The sequence below is a fragment of the Macaca mulatta genome, chromosome 15 (assembly GCF_049350105.2).
Source record: "Macaca mulatta isolate MMU2019108-1 chromosome 15, T2T-MMU8v2.0, whole genome shotgun sequence".
NCBI lineage: Eukaryota > Metazoa > Chordata > Mammalia > Primates > Cercopithecidae > Macaca > Macaca mulatta.
The window spans coordinates 77190564-77207639 of record NC_133420.1 but is presented as its reverse complement, the minus strand read 5'-3'; the positions used below and the strand labels follow the sequence as shown (position 1 = coordinate 77207639).

Below are 17076 nucleotides of genomic sequence, written 5' to 3'. Positions count from 1 at the left end.
GGTGCGGACGCGTCGCGGAGTCCTCACTACCCCGCCTCGCTCTGGCAGAGTGGGGAGCCAGCCGGCAAAGAATTCCGTTTTCAGCTGGGCCAAGGGGCCGGCCTCTCCCCACCCCCTTAGGCTCCGCCCCCTGTCCGCTGTGCTCGCCGGGAGGCCAGGCCCCGGCCGACGCGTCACGAGGGAGGGGAAGCCTGCCCAAAGGTGCTGAGACGCATGCGCCAGAGACTGGGCCAGGGAGCCGCCAGGAATGCCGGCTGGACTGCTCGCTGGATGTCCGGTAAAGCCAAGGCTAATATTTTGGGAATGTTGACCCACTACCCTCAGCAACTAATCCCCAGTAGGCGGAGCAGAGGATTTCTGTTCCTTCAGCCTTATGCCAGTTGGTTTCACTGTGGAGACGTTAGTGGCTCCCTTGTGGCCGAGAGAAAGGCATTGAAAATAACTCTGTCTTTCTTAAGATGTCTGAGAGCGACAGCTCTGCACCTGTCATACAAGTTAAATTCATCCCTAGGCAGTACTTGAACTTCACAAGTTTCATATCTTGTGTCAACCTTAGCGGTTTTCTCTTGGATGTGTCTTTCTATTTGAATTTGTCAACCATAAAAATAGAGAAAAATCCCGAGAATCATGTTTTGCATGTGCTTTTTAATTCTTTCCATGTTTGCATTATGGATACAACCCTTAAAAGAGAGAGAGAGAGAGAGAGAGAGAGAGAGAAAACTAGTTCGAGATTGAGAGTGGCAACCTAGCACACAAGACAAAAAAAAATTGTGCTTTAAGAATCTGAGATCCCAGTTTCATCATATTTGCACAGTAAATCTTTGCACTCTTACCTATTTAAACCCACTTTGTCAAGTATTTTATTTTTATTTATCATGAGTAATAAAGGAAATTTATGCAGTAATAATGAAACATAAGAGAGGGGTGTGGTGCTGGGCTTGTCATTAAACAGGCTGAACCTGTCATTAAATTCTCTTCTGAAGATTTAAATGCCAAGTGCTTTTATTTTCTTTCTAATCTTCCTGGGTGAGTTTGAATCAACATTTATTACTTTAAATATTTAAAACATTTCAGCGGATGCTACATTGGATAGGAAGAGAACCACAAGTTATGGATTTGTTGCCTAAAAACTTTGGTGAGGAACTACATAAGTGGACCTCTCCTAAAAGTGAACAATTTTTATTTACAGAATCATTTTGGTTCGGAGTGCTGAGGAAGAAAAAGTCTTAACAGGAGGGCAATTGCTTGCTTATTGCAAAATGAGAGTCTTCACGTTTTTTTTTTTTTTGGAAACCTTAGCTCTGACTCCTCATTACCCCAAATCCCTGTAGAATTTTAAAAAGCTCTTTATTTTAAAGGCAATGGGGCCCATGGAAGTGGTGGTTAGGGCTGAAAATCTACTGATAGAGCCTCAACAGAGCTGAAATCAACCTGGACAGGGAAGGGAACCGGGTAGCATTAGTAACAACTTCTTTCTCTTTCCCATCCAACCACCATTTCCTAGTCTTCGGTTTCTTAATTTCTTTACCTTTTACTCTTACGCTTTTGCTTTGACCTTTGAGTTTCTCTGAAACCTATCAAAAAAGTTAGGACAAGATAGTCTGAGCCAATTCCTGAGCCATTTTCTTAGGTAGTAAATGTCTCTGAAAAATGAAAACTGTTTGGAGTTGATAAGGAAAGGGAAGATGATGTTTTTCTTTGAGGGGGACATAAAGAATGGTGATAGGGAAAGAATCAATGAGTAAGTAGAATGACTGAGAATCTTCCACGAAGCAGACGTGTGAGCTTTGCGAAGCAAGTTGACTGAATGCAAAACAACCTTGGGTAGGGAGAATGTTGCCGGGGGCATTCGCGCTTCCTAGCACCACGGACAGCGCTTTGCTTATACTCATGCCTGGGTGGTCCTGACCAGCTCCAGACAGAATTCTAAAGCTTCACACTTGATCTTCCAAAGCCCCTTTTCTCCCATCAAGTAGAAAGAACATTATGGGAGCTCAATGGATTTCTTTGAAAAATCAACCTGCTCAACCTGGTTTTCAAATATTATTGGATTTTATCTAATATTCTCTGTATAAAGAATATTATATAGTCTATATTTAGAAGAAGAGAAGAGAAATCAAACTTATTGTGTACTCTGTACCAAGTGCTTTACAACTGTTGTTTCATTTAACACTCATAGAACTCCTCTGTGGCATGTGTCCATATTTCAATTTTACAGACAACCCTAAAGGATCAGAGAAGTTGAGTGACTTGTATACTAGCTAATCATGTTTGGAGGTGGGTATAACTTGTGCGACTTCAGAGTCTTTTTATCCTTTATACTACATAGTGTGTTTTTAGCAGCTGTCATGGTAGGCTTAACTGGAAAAATGTAATAAACTGGCTTATAATTATTTTTCAGTCTACACTGTGTTTTCCAGATGGCTCACTTCACAGCACACCCTTAACAGACTTCAAAGATGACATTTCACATGTAATACAATAGCACATTTGTCTTGGACAACAGAGTGAGATTATGAAACATTCTACCTCTCTTCCTCTCTTTGAAACCCAGCTGTCTCTAGGGTGAAACACAATCTGTTGTTAATGCTTTAAACACATTTAAAAGGTGAAGTGGATGGGAACATAGTGGGCAGCTGAAACTTGGAATTGTCAGAGTCATGTCTTTTAATAGGTGCATAATTTATAATGAGAAGAAAGAGAAAGTTAATGGCAAATTGGCATGGAATTTTGGAGGTCAGTGGAAGGGAATGATTAGTATCCATTCCAATGTTGCACATAACTCAGATCACTAGTAATAATATTTTTATATTCTAGTTGGTGAAATTGTCTGTATATGACCTTGCTATAAAAGTATGAATAGATCCGCCATCCTCTTTTTCCTCAACAAGGTGGCTGAGCTGCAGACGCAGATATGCAGCTCTTTGTGGAGACCCTCACGGGCAAGACCATCATCCTTGAGGTCGAGCCCAGTTACACCACTGAGAATTTCAAAGCCAAAATTCAAGACAAAGAGGGTATCCCACCTGACCAGCAGTGTCTGATATTTGCTGGCAAGCAGCTGGAGGATGGCTGCACTCTCTCAGACTACAACATCCAAAAACAGTCCACCATGCACCTGGTTCTGCACCTGCAAGGTGGCATTACTGAGTCTTCCCTCTGCCAGCTCACCTAGAAATACAGCTGCAACAAGATGATCTGCCACAAGTGCTATGCTCGCCTGCACCCCTGTGCTGTCAACTGCCGCAAGAAGTGTGGCCACACCAACAGCCTGTGCCCCAAGAAGGTCAAATAAAGCTCTTCCTTCCTCGGAGGGCAGCCTCCTGCCCAGGCCCCATGGCCCTGGAGCCTTAATAAAGTGTCCCTTTCATTGACTAGAAAAAAAATGTATGAATAGAACTAGTTGACTGGCCAAGAGAAACAGCAACCTAACCTTGCCCTCATTTATGCACACTTTTGCATATGGTTAGGTCTAAGATAGTGTTTATAAGTGAGAAGAGAAGAAAATTCATAGTCTCTTTTGGGGCTTTTTCAAGTTTTTTATGACACACCTTCCCATCAGGAGGTTTGATTTTCTCCATTTTATGAGTTGGAATTTATTGCCCCATGATCCACAGTATATCCACTTCTGTATTCCCATGTGTTTTTCAAGATTAATTAAATGGTGGACTTGTTCATCATTTTAGCATCTGTATTAGTTTGCTAGGGCTGCCATAACAAAATATCACAGACTGAGTAGCTTAAACAACAAATATTTATTTTCTCAGAGTTTTAGCTTCTCCTGAGGCCTCTCTTCTTGACTTGCAGATGGCCATCCTGCTACTGCCTCTTCACATAGTCATCCCTCTGTGCACACATGCCCCTGGATCTCTTCTGTGTGTCCAAATTTCCTCCTCTTTTGAGGACACCAGTCAGATTGGATTAGGGCCCACCCCAGTGGCCTTATTTAACTTAGTCACTTTAAGGGCTCTATTTCCAAATACAGTCAAATTGTGAGGTATTGGAGTTAGGACTTTAACATAAGAATTTTGAGGAGACAGAATTTACCCATAAAAACAGCATCTTAATTTTTACACATTTTACTTTTCATTTCTTTTAAAACTGTTATTAATAATTTATTCATTTGAATAAGGATTAAAATAAGGCTAGGACATTGAAATTGGTTGAAATAGCTACCAGTCTCTTGTATCTCTCTGTCTCTTTTTCTTAATAAGGGACAGATTTTACCTTGTCGACCAGGCTGGAGTGCAGTAATGTGAGCAAGGGTCACTGCTGCCTCGAACTGCTGGGCTTAAGGGATCCTCCTGCCTCAGCCTCCAGAGTATCTGGGACTACAGGTGTTGGCCACCATGACTGGCTAATATTTTTACTTTTTTGTAGAGATGAAGTCTTGCCATCTGGCCCAGGCTGGTCTCGAACTCCTGGGCTCACACAGTTCTTTCACCTCAGCCTCCCAAAGTGCTGGATTACAAGCGTGAACCACTGCAGCTGGCCTCTTGTTTCCTTTAATCTACAGTTTCCCCCTTTTTTCCTTTCAATTTATCTATTGCGGAAATCAGCTTTATCTGTAGTTTTCTAAAGCTTGTATTTTACTAAATGCTTCTTTATAATGACACTTAACATTTTTCTTTGTCATTTGTATTTCTCATATTTTATTATTTAGGCCTAGAGTCTGTATGTGATTCAGGTTTGCTATTTGGGCAAAAGTATTTAATAAGTGGTGTTATGTACTTTCACCAAGAGACACATAATATGGTTGTCTCTTTCTATGATTCTAGCAGCCATGGATAATTATTTCATAGCTTATTATTTTCTTGGGGGTGGTAAAATGGTGATATTCTAATTTTACTATCCCGTCATTTACGAGCTGGAATGTCTTTCTAAATTTTCTATTTATTTATTTATTATTATTTGAGACAGAGTCTCGTGCAGTCACCCAGGCTGGAGTGCAGTGGTGTGATCATAGCTCACTGTAACTTGCAACTCCCAGGATCAAGTGATTCTCCCACCTCAGCTTCCCCAATAGCTAGTACTACAGGCACACACCACCTGGCTAATTTTTAAATTTTTTTGTAGAGACGAGGGTCTTGCTTTTTTGTGCAGGCTGGTCTCAAACTCCTGGGCTCAAGTAATCCTCCTGCTTCAGCCTCCCAAAGTGTTGGGATTACAGACATAAGCCAGTGTACCTGGCCTGGAATATTTCTATATAGAAAGTTCTCTTCATTATCTACTTGATTGCCTTCAGGCATATGTAAGAAAAACAGGATAAGCCACTAGATTTTGAAATGCATTTATAAATTTTCAAAATAATGAGTTGAGTCTCTAGCATCTTTCAAAGGTGACTAATGATTTTAACATTACTATAAACCTATAGATTTAAACATAATTGTTGTGTTTCAACCCATTATAGTTATTACTCCTGTTGATGATCAAGCTCTGTCTTTGGCCAGTGGGAGCCTCTGCAAATTGATTTCTGAATCTTTTTGACATGGAACTATTAGTCTTTGACAAAATCTTTGATTTCTGATATGACAATCTATTCCAGTTTTATCTTATACACTTCCAGTCCTATATATAATATTAACTATTTTTCAAAGAATTGCTGGTTTTATTTTTAGTGGGAAATGGCATTTAAAATAAGGAAGTCAGCCAGGCGCGATGGCTCACACCTGTAATCCCAGCACTTTGGGAGGCCGAGGAGGGCAGATCACAAGGTCAGGAGTTCAAGACCAGCCTGGCCAATATGGTGAAACCCTGTCTCTACTAAAAACAAACAAAATTAGCTGGGCGTGGTGGCACATGCCTGTAGTCCCAGCTACTCAGGAGGCTGAAGCAGAAAAAAGTAAATAAAATAAGGAAGTCTGCCTATATGGGTTATCCACTTCTTTTTTAGGGCTCAGCCTACCCCTTTCACACAAACCCAACTGAATTCGGACTCTCTATGTGCTAGGCAAGTTTGAGCTTTTTCAGGTGTATACACGGGGTTTACTGAACTCTGGCATAGAATAGTTTATTTCTTCATTTTATCAAGTTTTGTCCTATCATTGAAATTCATTCTTGAATAAAGTTATTATATATAGTTCAGTTACAGCAGAGATCCCATTTTGAAAAATTATGTCAACATTGGGTTGTGTACGTTGTCACATCAGTAATGTACAGTTCTTATTTGCCAGAAATTTTTGTATGAACAACATATTGAAGTTATTAAGTTAATGAATTCTGCCAAGGTATTGATATATATTTGTTTATTATAAGCGTTTAAAAACAAAGGGAACCTTTTAAAGTTGAAGATGATTTAATAGGCTGTTGCATGCAAAGATGTATTGCATTAGTAACCAAACTTAAGCTACTGCTGAAACAACTTTATGCTTGAGTTACATATGTTGATGGCAGCCAATAATTATTTGTGAAATTTCTGTATCCAGACTCTCTTCTGCTCTACTTTTAATGGATCTAGTGTTAATGTTAGAATCTAGTGCATTTCACAACTGTTGCTATTATAGATAGAATATCAGGAGGGATAGTGAGGTATTGAGTTAGATGCAAACATTTTCTAAAAGTATCTCATGCCTGTAATCCCAGCACTTTGGGAGGCTGAGGCAGGTGGATCACCTGAGGTCAGGAGTTTGAGACCAGTCTGACCAACATGGTGAAACCCCGTCTCTACTAAAAATACAAAAATTAGCTGGGGGTGGGGGCAGGCAGCTGTAATCCCAGCTACCCAGGAGGCCGAGGCAGGAGAATTGCTTGAACCCAGGAGGCAGAAGTTGAGTTTTTCCCACAGCTTTGGATCCTGATGACTTTTTTTTTTATTGTTACTTTCAACTTCCTTGCCTTGACTGAAGCCATACTTACATATTACTGATAACATATGCCATGGGCCGGGCATGGTGGCTCACGCCTGTAATCCCAGCACTTTGGGAGGCCGAGGCGAGCGGATCACCTGAGGTCAGCCGTTCAGACCAACCTGGCCAACATGGTGAAACCCTGTCTCTACTAAAAACACAAAAATTAGCTGGGCTTGGTGATGGACGCCTGTAATCCCAGCTATTCAGGAGGCTGAGGGAGGAGAATTGCTTGAACCTGGGAGGCAGAGGTTGCAGTGAGCCAAGATCAGGCCACTGCACTCCAGTCTGGGTGACAGAGCAAGACTTCATCTAAAAACAAACAAACAAAAACATAATCCATGTATGTGATGTAAAGAGCACCAACATGTTTATATCCTCCTATTTCAATCTACTTTTACTTCATCTACATTTTTAGCAATAATGTGAACATGAAATCTTAAATAATTAGCTATCTGTAATATATTTACTCATCCACTCAAAATATTGAGCCCCCCAATAAACATCATACACTATATTCTAGGTACAGGTGATAAACAATTCAGAGAGTATTAATTTCAAAACATGGTAAGTGCCATGAAATAAAAATCCTGGATGCTATGTAAATGGATAGTGAGAGAGCTGATCTGGTCTGGTAGTTGAAGGACTCGAGATATTTGAGTTGAGGTCTGCAGTATTATAGAAAATTAGCTAATCAAAAGACAGGCAGTCTTTCCAAGGAAGGGCATGTGAGTCAGAAGAAACTGCATATGGCAAGCTCTGAGGTGGGATAAAACATGGACACATCGAAGGAATCGTGACTGGAGCATAGGGATGGAGGAAAATATTGTAGCTAGCTGAGAAATAAGCATGGAAAAATGTTGTAGAGTTGTATAGGCCATGTTAAGGACTTTTGTCTTTATCTTAAGGAGAAGCCATTGATGTGTTTATGAAGACACTTGATGTGATCAGATTTTCAGTTAAAATTAAAAAATACTTGGAATGCATTTTGGAGAATGGTTTGGGGGAGAGGCAAGAGTGGATTCTGTGAGCCAGTATTTCAGAGGATGTGTTATGGTAGCTTGGACTAAAGTGCCTAAGCCAAGATGGAGAGAAGTAGACTGCTTTAAGACATATTTGAAGAATAACATCAGCAGCGCTTAGCAATGAACTGGAGATGGAAGATGAGGGAAGGGAAGGTGTTAGGCAGATTTTTACAATGAGAGAGGTTGGTGATCATAGCCATCAAGATAGGGAATGCTGGATAAGAATGTAGTTTAAGGTGAAGATTATGAGTTCAGGTTCAGCAAAACTGAACTTGAGACATGGTGAACGATATATCAAGGTGCAGATATCCAATGGAAGTTAGAGAGAGTGGTCTAGAGCTCAGGGAGGAGTGTATATCCCTAATTTAGACTAATTTACACTAACAGATATAGTAATGCAATTTTCTTTATACTGAAATGCAGATATTTGAGTATAGCAGACATTTGAATATAGAACAAAGATTTATTTTTTTCAGAAAAAGAATAGTAGAGTGTAAGCAATAATATTTAATCCTAGGAATTAATTTCAAACCCTTTTTTATTAACTTTTATTTTAAGTTCAGGGGTACATGTGCAGGTTTGTTACGTAGGTTAAACTTCTGTCATGGGAGTTTGTTGCACAGATTGTTTCATCACCCAGGTATTAAGCCTAGTACTCATTAGTTATTTTTCCTGATGTTATCCCTTCTCCCACCTTACACCTTCCAATAGGCCCCAGTGTGTGTTGTTCCGCTCTGTGTGTCCATGTGTTCTCATCATTTATCTCCCACTTATAAGTGAGAACATGTGGTATTTGGTTTTCTGTTCCTGCATTAGTTTGCTAAGGATAATGGCTTCCAGCTCCATCCATGTCCCTGCAAAAAGACATGCTCTTGTTCTTTTTTTATGACTGCATAGTATTCCATGGTGTATATGTACCACATTTTCTTTATCCAGTCTATTATTGATGGCATTTATGTTGATTCAATTTTTTTGGCTATTGTGAATACTATTGCAATGAATATACACATACAAGTGTCTTCATAATAGAATGATTTATATTCCTTTGGGTATATAACCAGTAATGGGATTGCTGGGTTGAATGGTATTTCTGTCTTTAGGTCTTTGAGGAATCATCACACCATCCTCCACAATGGCTGAACCAATTTATACTCAAGAGTGTCTAAGTGTTCCTTTTTCTCCACTACCTCAACAGCATCTGTTATTTTTTTGACTTTTTAATAATAGCCATTCTGACTTATGTGAGGTAGTATATCATTGTGGTTTTGATTTGCATTTTTCTAATGATCAGTGATGTTGAGCTTTTCTTCCTATGATTGTTAGCCACATGTATGTCTTCTTTTGAACAGTGTCTGTTCCTGTCCTTTGCCTATTTTTTACTATGGGTGTTTTATTCTTATAAATTTGTTTAAGGTCTTTATAGATGCTAGATATTAGACCTTTGTCAGATGCATAGTTTAAACAATTTTTCTCCCATTCTGTAGGTTGTCTGTTTACTCTGTTGATAATTTCTCTTACTGTGCAGAAGATTTTTAGTTTAATTAAATTCCATTTGTCAATTTTTGCTTTTTATGCGATTGTTCGTTGTGTCTTCCTCATGAAATCTTTGCCTCTGCCTATATTCTGAATGGTATTCCCTAGATTGTCTTCCAGGGTTTTGATAGTTTTGGGTTTTACATTTAAGTCTTTACTCTATCTTGAGTTAATTTTTGTATATGTGTAAGGAAGGGGTCCAGATTTAATCTTCTGTATATAGCTAGCCAGTTATCTCAGCACCATTTATTGAATAGGGAATCTGTTCTCCATTGCTTGTTTTTGTCAGGTTTGTTGAAGATCAGATAGTTGGAGGTGTGTGGTCTTATTTCTGGATTCTCTATTGTGTTCCATTAGTCTGTGTCTGTTTTTTTTTTTTAATTTTTAAAATTTATTTATATTTATTTATTTATTTATTTTTACCAGTGCCATGTTGTTTTGGTTGCTGTAGCCCTGTAGTATAGTTTGAAGTCAGGTAATGTGATGCCTCCAGCTTTGTTCTTTCTGCTTAGGATTACCTTGGACAATTAGGGCTCTTTTTTGGTTCCATATGAATTTTAAAATAGTTTTTTCTAGTTCTATGAAAAGGTTCAATGGTAGTTTTGTAGGTATAGCATTGACTCAATAAATTGCTTTGGCCAATATGGTCATTTTCACAATACTGTTTCTTCCTATACATGAGCATGGAATGCTTTTCCATTTGTTTATGTTATCTCTGATTTCCTTGAGCAGTAGTTTATAGTTCTCCTTGTAGAGATTTTTCACTTCCTGGTTAGCTGTATTCCTAGGCATTTTATTCTTTTTCTGGCAATTTTGAATGGGGATTTGCTCCTAATTTGGCTCTGGGCTTGACTGTTGTTAGCGCATTGCAATGCTAGTAATTTTTGCATATTGATTTTGTATCCTGAGACTTTGCTGAAGTTGTTTATCAGCTTAAGAAGCTTTTGGGCTGAGACAATGGGGTCTTCTAGATGTAGGATCATGTGATCTGCAAACAAAGATAGTTTGACTTCCTCTCTTCCTATTTGGATGCCCTTTATTTCTTTCTCTTGCCTGATTGCTCTGGCCAGAATATTCAATGCTATGTTGAATAGAAGTGGTGACAGAGGGCATCCTTGTCTTGTGCCAGTTTTCAAGGGGAATGCTTCCAGCTCTTGCCCATTCAGTATGATGTTGGCTGTGGGCTTGTCATAGATGGCTCTTATTATTTTGAGGTATGTTCCTTCAATACCTAGTTTATTAAAAGCTTTTTAACATGAATGGATGTTGAACTTTATTGAGGGACTTTTCTGCATCTATTGAAGTACTTATGTGGTTTTTGTTTTAGTTCTGTTTATGTGATGAATCATATACATTGATTTGCATATACTGAGTCAATTTTGCATCTCAGGGATAAAGCCTACTTGATTGTGGTGGATAAGGTTTTTCAGGTGTTGCTGGATTCAGTTTGCCAGTATTTTGTTGAGGGTTTTTGCATCAGTGTTCATCAAGGATATTGGCTTGAAGTATTCCTTTTTTGTTGTATCTCTGTTAGGTTTCAGTATAAGGATGATACTGGCCTCATAGAATAAATTAGGGAGGAGTCCCTCCTCCTCATTTTTTTGAAATAGTTCAGTAGGAATGGTGCCAGTTCTTCCTTATACATCTGGTAGAATTCAGCTGTGAATACCTGTGGTCCTGGGGTTTTTTTGGTTGGTAGGCTATTAATTACTGCCTCAGTTTCAGAGCTTCTTATTGGTCTGTTCAGTGATTCGATTTCTCCCTGGTTTAGTCTTTGGAGGGTGTAGTTTCCAGGAATTTGTCAATTTCTTCTAGATATTCTAGTTTATGCGCATAGAGGTGTTCATGATATTTCCTGATTGTTGTTTGTATATCCGTGGGGTCAGTGGTAATATCCCCCTTGTCATTTCTGATTGTGTTTATTTGAATCTTCTCTCTTTCCTACTTTATTCATCTAGCTAGTGGTATATCTATTTTTATTATTTTTTTCACAAAACCAACTCCTGGATTTGTAGATCTTTTGAATTGTTTTTGTGTCTCTATCTCCTTCAGTTCAGTTCTGATTTTGGTTATCTCCTGTCTTTTGCTAGCTTTGGGATTTGTTTGCTCTTGGTTCTCTAGTTCTTTAGTTGTGATGCTAGGTTGCTAACTTGAGATCATTCTAACCTTTTGATGTGGGCAGGCATTTAGTGCTAGAAATTTCCCTCTTAACACTGCCTTAACTTTGTCCCAGAGATTCTGGTATGTTGCATCTTTTGTTCTCATTAGTTTCAAAGAACTTCTTGATTTCTACCTTAATTTAATTGTTTACCCAAAAGTCATTCAGGAGCAGGCATTTTACTTTCCATGTAATTGTATGGTTTTGAGTGAATTTCTTAGTATTGATCTGTAATTTGATTGTGCTGTGGTCTGGGAGACTGTTATGATTTCAGTTCTTTTGCATTTGCTGAGGAGTGTTTTACTTCCAATTATGTGATCAATTTTAGAATATGTTCCATGTGGTAATGAAAAGAATGTATATTCTCTTGTTTTTCACTGGAGAGTTTTGTATATATCTATCAGGTTCATTTGATCCAGTGTTGAGTTCAGGTTCTGAACATCTTTGTTAATTTTCTGTCTTGGTGATCTGTCTAATATTGTCACTGGGGTGTTAAAGTCTCCCACTATTATTCTGTGGGAGTCTAAGTCTCTTTGAAGGTCTCTAAGAACATGATTATGAATGTGGGTGTTCCTGTGTTGTGTGCATATATATTTAGGAGAGTTAATTTTTCTCATTGAATTGAACCCTTTACCATTATGTAATGCCTTTCTTTGTCTCTTTTGTTCTTGTTGGTTTAACGTCTGTTTTGTCAGAAACTAGGATTGGAACCCTGCTTTTTGCTGATTTCCATTTGCTTGATATATTTTTCTCCAACCTTTTATTTTGAGGCTATCTCATTGCATGTGAGATGGAGCTCTTGAAGACAGCATTCCAATGTGTCTTGGCTCTTTATTCAACTTGCCACTCTATCTTCTAATTGGTGCATTTAGCCCATTTACATTTAAGGTTATGATCCTGTCATCATGATGCTAGCTGGTTGTTTTGCAGACTTGTTTTTGTGGTTGCTTTATAGTGTTACTGATTTATGCACTTCAGTGTGTTTTCATAGTGACTGGTAATGGTCTTTCCTTTCCATATTTAGTGCTTCCTTCAGGAGCTCTTGTAAGGTACGTCTGGTGGTAACTAATTCCTTCAGCATTTGCTTGTCTGCAAAGGATCTTATTTTTCCTTCACTTATGAAACTTAGTTTGGCCAGATACAAAATTCTGGGTTGGAGTTTCTTGTCTTTAAAAACGTTGAATATTGGCCTCCAATCACTTCTGGCTTGTAGGGTTTCAGCTGAGAGGTCTGCTCTTAGTCTGATGGGGTTCCCTTTGTGATCTGGCTTTTCTCTGGCTGCGTTTAACATTTGTTCTTTCATTTTGACCTTAGAGAATATGATGATTATGTGTCTTGGGGATGATCTTATTATGGAGTATCTTACTGGGGTTCTCTGCATTTCCTGAACTTGAATGTTGGCCTCTCTGGCTAGGATGGGGGAGTTCTCATAGATGATATCTTAAAATATGTTTTCCAAGTTGGTTACACTATCTTCCATCTTTTTCAGGTACACCAATGAATTGTAGATGTGGTCTCTATACAATATTTCTAGGAGGTTTTGTTTATTCATTTTTATTCTTTTTTTCTCTATTCTTGTCTGCTTTTCTAATTTTGGAAAGGTAGTCTTCAAGCTTGGAAATTCTCTCCTTCACTTCGTCTATTCTGTTATTAATACTTGTGGTTGCATTATGAAATTTTTGGGGCTGGGAGTGGTGGCTCACACCTGTAATCCCAGCACTTTGGGAGGCTGAGGCAGGTGGATCATTTGAGGTCAGGAGTTTGAGACCAGTCTGGCCAATGTGGTGAAACCCCACCACTACTAAAAATGACAAAACAAAAAACAAAAAACAAAAAACAAAATAGCTGGGCATGGTGGCACATGCCTGTAACCCCAGCTACTGGGGAGACTGAGGCAGGAGAATTGCTTGAACCTGGGAGACGAAGGTTGCAGTGAACCGAGATCATGTCACTGCACTCCAGCCTGGATGAGTTGAGACTCTGTCTCAAAAACAAACCTACACATTTTTTGTGGCGTGTTTTTAGCTCTATCAAGTCAGTTACATTCTTCTGTATTCTAGCTATTTTATCTGTAAGCCCCTCCAATGTTTTACTATAATTTTTAGTTCCTTTGCATTTTGTTACAACATACTCCTATAGCTCTGTGAACTTCATTCCTATCCATATTCTGAATTCTGCTTCTGTCATTTCAGCCATCTCAGCCTCAGCCTGGTACTGAACCCTTGCCAGAGAGGTAGTGTGGTCCTTTGGAGGAAAGAAGGTACTCTGACTTTTTGAGTTTTCAGTGGTCTTGTGCTGATTATTTCTCATCTTTGTGGGCTTATCTACCTTCAATCTTTGAGGCTGCTGACATTTGGATTTTTTTTTTTCCTTTTATCCTATTTGATGACCTTGAGGGTTTGATTGTGGTATAAGGTCGATTCAACCAACTGGCTTTGTATCTGCAAGATTTTAGGGTGCCATCCCAACTCCTGGACTGCATGCTTTAACTCTGGATGACTTGTATTGGGCCCCAGCTTTGTTCTCTGGTTCCTTGAGGTTTGGAGTCTACTTTGCTGGGGGGACCAAGGTGTGGCAGCTGCAGCTGAGTGCTAGCAGATTCAGGAGTGCCTGCCTCCCTGTGAGCATTCACCATGCCATTGGAGGCAATTCATTTTTGTGGGGAACAGGGGACTCCTGCTATAGGCTCTCCGTGCGTTTGCAATGGAGGTGGTGTTGGTTTGGGGTGAGGCGCTGGCCAGTGCAGATCTGATTGCCTTCTTGGTCACCTGCAAGCGGGAGGGATTGCTCAGGGTGTGGGAGGATCCTCTGTTCTCCATGCAGCATTACCACAAGAGTGAGGCACTTTCAGCAGCAGGGCTTGCTGGCTGTGTGCCGCTAAGGTTCTGTCTGCAATGGTGGTAGGCAGAGGTCAAGGGGCATACTTCATTCCTGTACGTTGGTGGGGCAAGTAAAGCAAAATCCACCTGTGCAGACATATGCCTACAAAGTGATGTGGGGAGTCTCCATGGGCTCAGAGGAAGCTGCAGTATGGGGAGCAAACACCTGGGCTGGTGTGCAGCAGTAAGGGCTGTCTTGCTGGAGTTCTCCACTGGTCAGGCATGGTCCACTGGTGCAGAAGCTACTGTGGGCCACCACAGCACTCAAGATGTCCCTGAAAGAGGCCAGCAGACCAAGGAGCGCTCAGGTTGCACCAGCCCTGACTGATGTGCAAGACCACTCTGCAGAGATCAGGTCTGAAAATTCCCTTAGGGCCAAAGTCTCTTATGGGAGCAAGTTGAGCCTAGAGGGATCACCATCCCTGTCCATGCTCTGCTATAGACACTCCTGCACTAAACCTTCTGGGCTCCACATCAGCTGGCTTGCTGCTCTACCACTTTGCTTGTCTCCTGGGGGCTCCGCCCGAGAGAGATGTGGGTCAACAGTTGCTCAGTTCAGTCAGCCCAAGATGGAGAGTCTGTGCTGTGGGCCCAAGCTGGGGGCTCCCTGTCTACTGAGGAGCAGTTGAGGGGTGAGGTGGGACCTGTGGGAGATGGACTGGCCTCCTCTCCTTGAGTCAACTGCTGCTTATTGGAGGTGTGGATACGACACTTAGGGTCCTTGCTCCTTTATTAGTCAGAGGGTAGCAAGGACAGTTCCACTGCAGAGGTAGTGGCAGAGAGGCTTTCAGTTGTCCCTGGAAGCTCTGTCCAGGGAGTGGCTGAGTTGCTATTGGCTTGATAGCTCTGATGGGGTGTGGCTACAGGTCCAGGCCTGGAGGACCTGCTTGTTGAGGAGATATGGGAATGGGCACCCACATAACAGTCTGTCCACTTATCCACAGGGCTGCTGTAGTATGCTGGGGACCTGCTCCAGTCCCTAGTCACTTCAGATTTTCCAGTACGTGGAGGTATCACCAGTGAAAGCTGTGAAAAAGCAAAGATGGCGGCCTTCCTCTTTCTCTGGGAGCTCTGTCCCTGGGAAATACAGGCCTGTTGCTGGCCCGAACACACCTGTAGGACATGGCTGAATACACTAGTTGGGAGAACTCACCCAGTCAGGAGGAATGGGATCAGGGACCTGTTTCAAAAGTAGTCTGGCCCCATTTTCATAGAGCAGTTGTGCCATGCTGGGGGTATGCTTTAGCTCCTGATCGCCTCAGACACTCTGAAGTCCAAAGGCTGGAATGGCTAATTTGCTTAAACAGCAAATATGGTGGGCTACTCCTCTCCCTGGGACAAAGGTCCCATGGAGGTCTGAAACTTCTGTCAGTCAGAGAACACCAGTTGGGGTAACCAGAGACCCCAGTTGGGAGACTCTACCCAGTGATGAGGAATAGGATTGGGGACCCGCTAAAAAAAAGTAGTGTGGCCACATTTTTGTCGGGCAGCTGTTCTGTGCTGGGGTACCCCTTCCACCCTGGTTGGCTTAAGCTCTCCAAAGCCTGAAGGCTGGAATGGCTAAGTTGCCCAAACAGCAAAAATGGCAGTCTGCCCCTCCCTCTGGGAGCTCTGTCCCAGGGAGTTTTCAAATCTCTGTCAGCTGGAGAACACTGGCAGGCATGGCTGGAGGCCCCAGTTGGGAGGTCCCGCCTGGTAAGGATGAATAGGATTGGGGACCCACTTAAAGCAGCAGTCTGGCCACATTTTGATAGAGCAGCTGTGCTGCGGGATCTCTTTCACCGCTGGTTAGTTTGGACTCTCCAAAGCCCAAAGGCCATAATGGCTACGTTGCCCAAACAGCAGAGACGGGGACCTGCCCCTCCTCCTGGGAGCTTTGTACCAGGGAGGCACAATGTTGCTACTGGTGACTAGCTGGAATTCCAAGCCAGTGGGTCTTATCCTGTGAGGCGCTGTGGAAGTGGGGCCTGTAGACCTTCTCTGCTGATCTTGCTGGATTCAGCCTCTTTCCTGGGGTATATATGGGAGTCTAACCTCCTGGGGTATGTTTGGGGGTCTAACCTCCAGCTTTGCAAGAGTCGCAGCTACTTTTGCCCAGACACCCAGAAAGTTGGAGTATCTAAAACTCTTGGGTCTCCGTGCATGCTTGAGTGGCTGCTCTGCTGAGACTCCACGTAGCTGTCTGTGTCAGACTGAAGGCCTTAATAGAGTGAGTTAACAAGGGGATCTCCTGATCTGAGGATTGCAAAGATCTGTGAGAGCAGTGTGGGTTCCCAGGGTTGCGCATTCACTCACCACTTCTCTGGGAAGGGGAGCTTCCCTTGACTCCATGTCTCTCCCAGGTGGGGTGTCTTCCTGCCTTGATTTGCTCTGGTCTCCGTGGGTCAAGTTGTTTCCTTGATTAGTTCCAATGCAAATACCTTAATGTTTCAGTTGAAGGTGCTGTATTTAGTCACCCCTTTTGCTTCTCCCTGTGAGAGTCACACACATTAACTGCTTCTAGTTGGCCATCTTGGCCACTGCTGCCCTAAACCTTTCTAGCCAAAAACAAAACAAAACAAAACAAAACGTTAATAACATGTTGATCGACCTCTTCTCTCTCTTTAAATTTAATCACTCTGAATTTTTTTTTACAT

At 41.4% G+C, this 17076-nt stretch overlaps 1 protein-coding gene and 1 pseudogene across 2 annotated transcripts in view; both read left to right on the top strand.

Moving 5' to 3' along the window:
* The first annotated feature begins 150 nt into the window (after positions 1-150).
* The window catches only part of LOC708923 (heterogeneous nuclear ribonucleoprotein A1-like), a 116622-nt gene continuing 99696 nt past the window's right edge, over positions 151-17076 (top strand). Inside the window, exon 1 of one of the 2 annotated variants that reach the window (XM_015117613.3) lies at positions 151-277. The gene's annotated coding sequence lies outside the window, so the exon portion shown is untranslated. The remainder of the gene's footprint in view (positions 278-17076) is intronic. The other variant, XR_013404809.1, reaches the window with a different exon arrangement.
* Positions 2572-3662, top strand: LOC144334686 (ubiquitin-ribosomal protein eL40 fusion protein pseudogene; annotated as a pseudogene).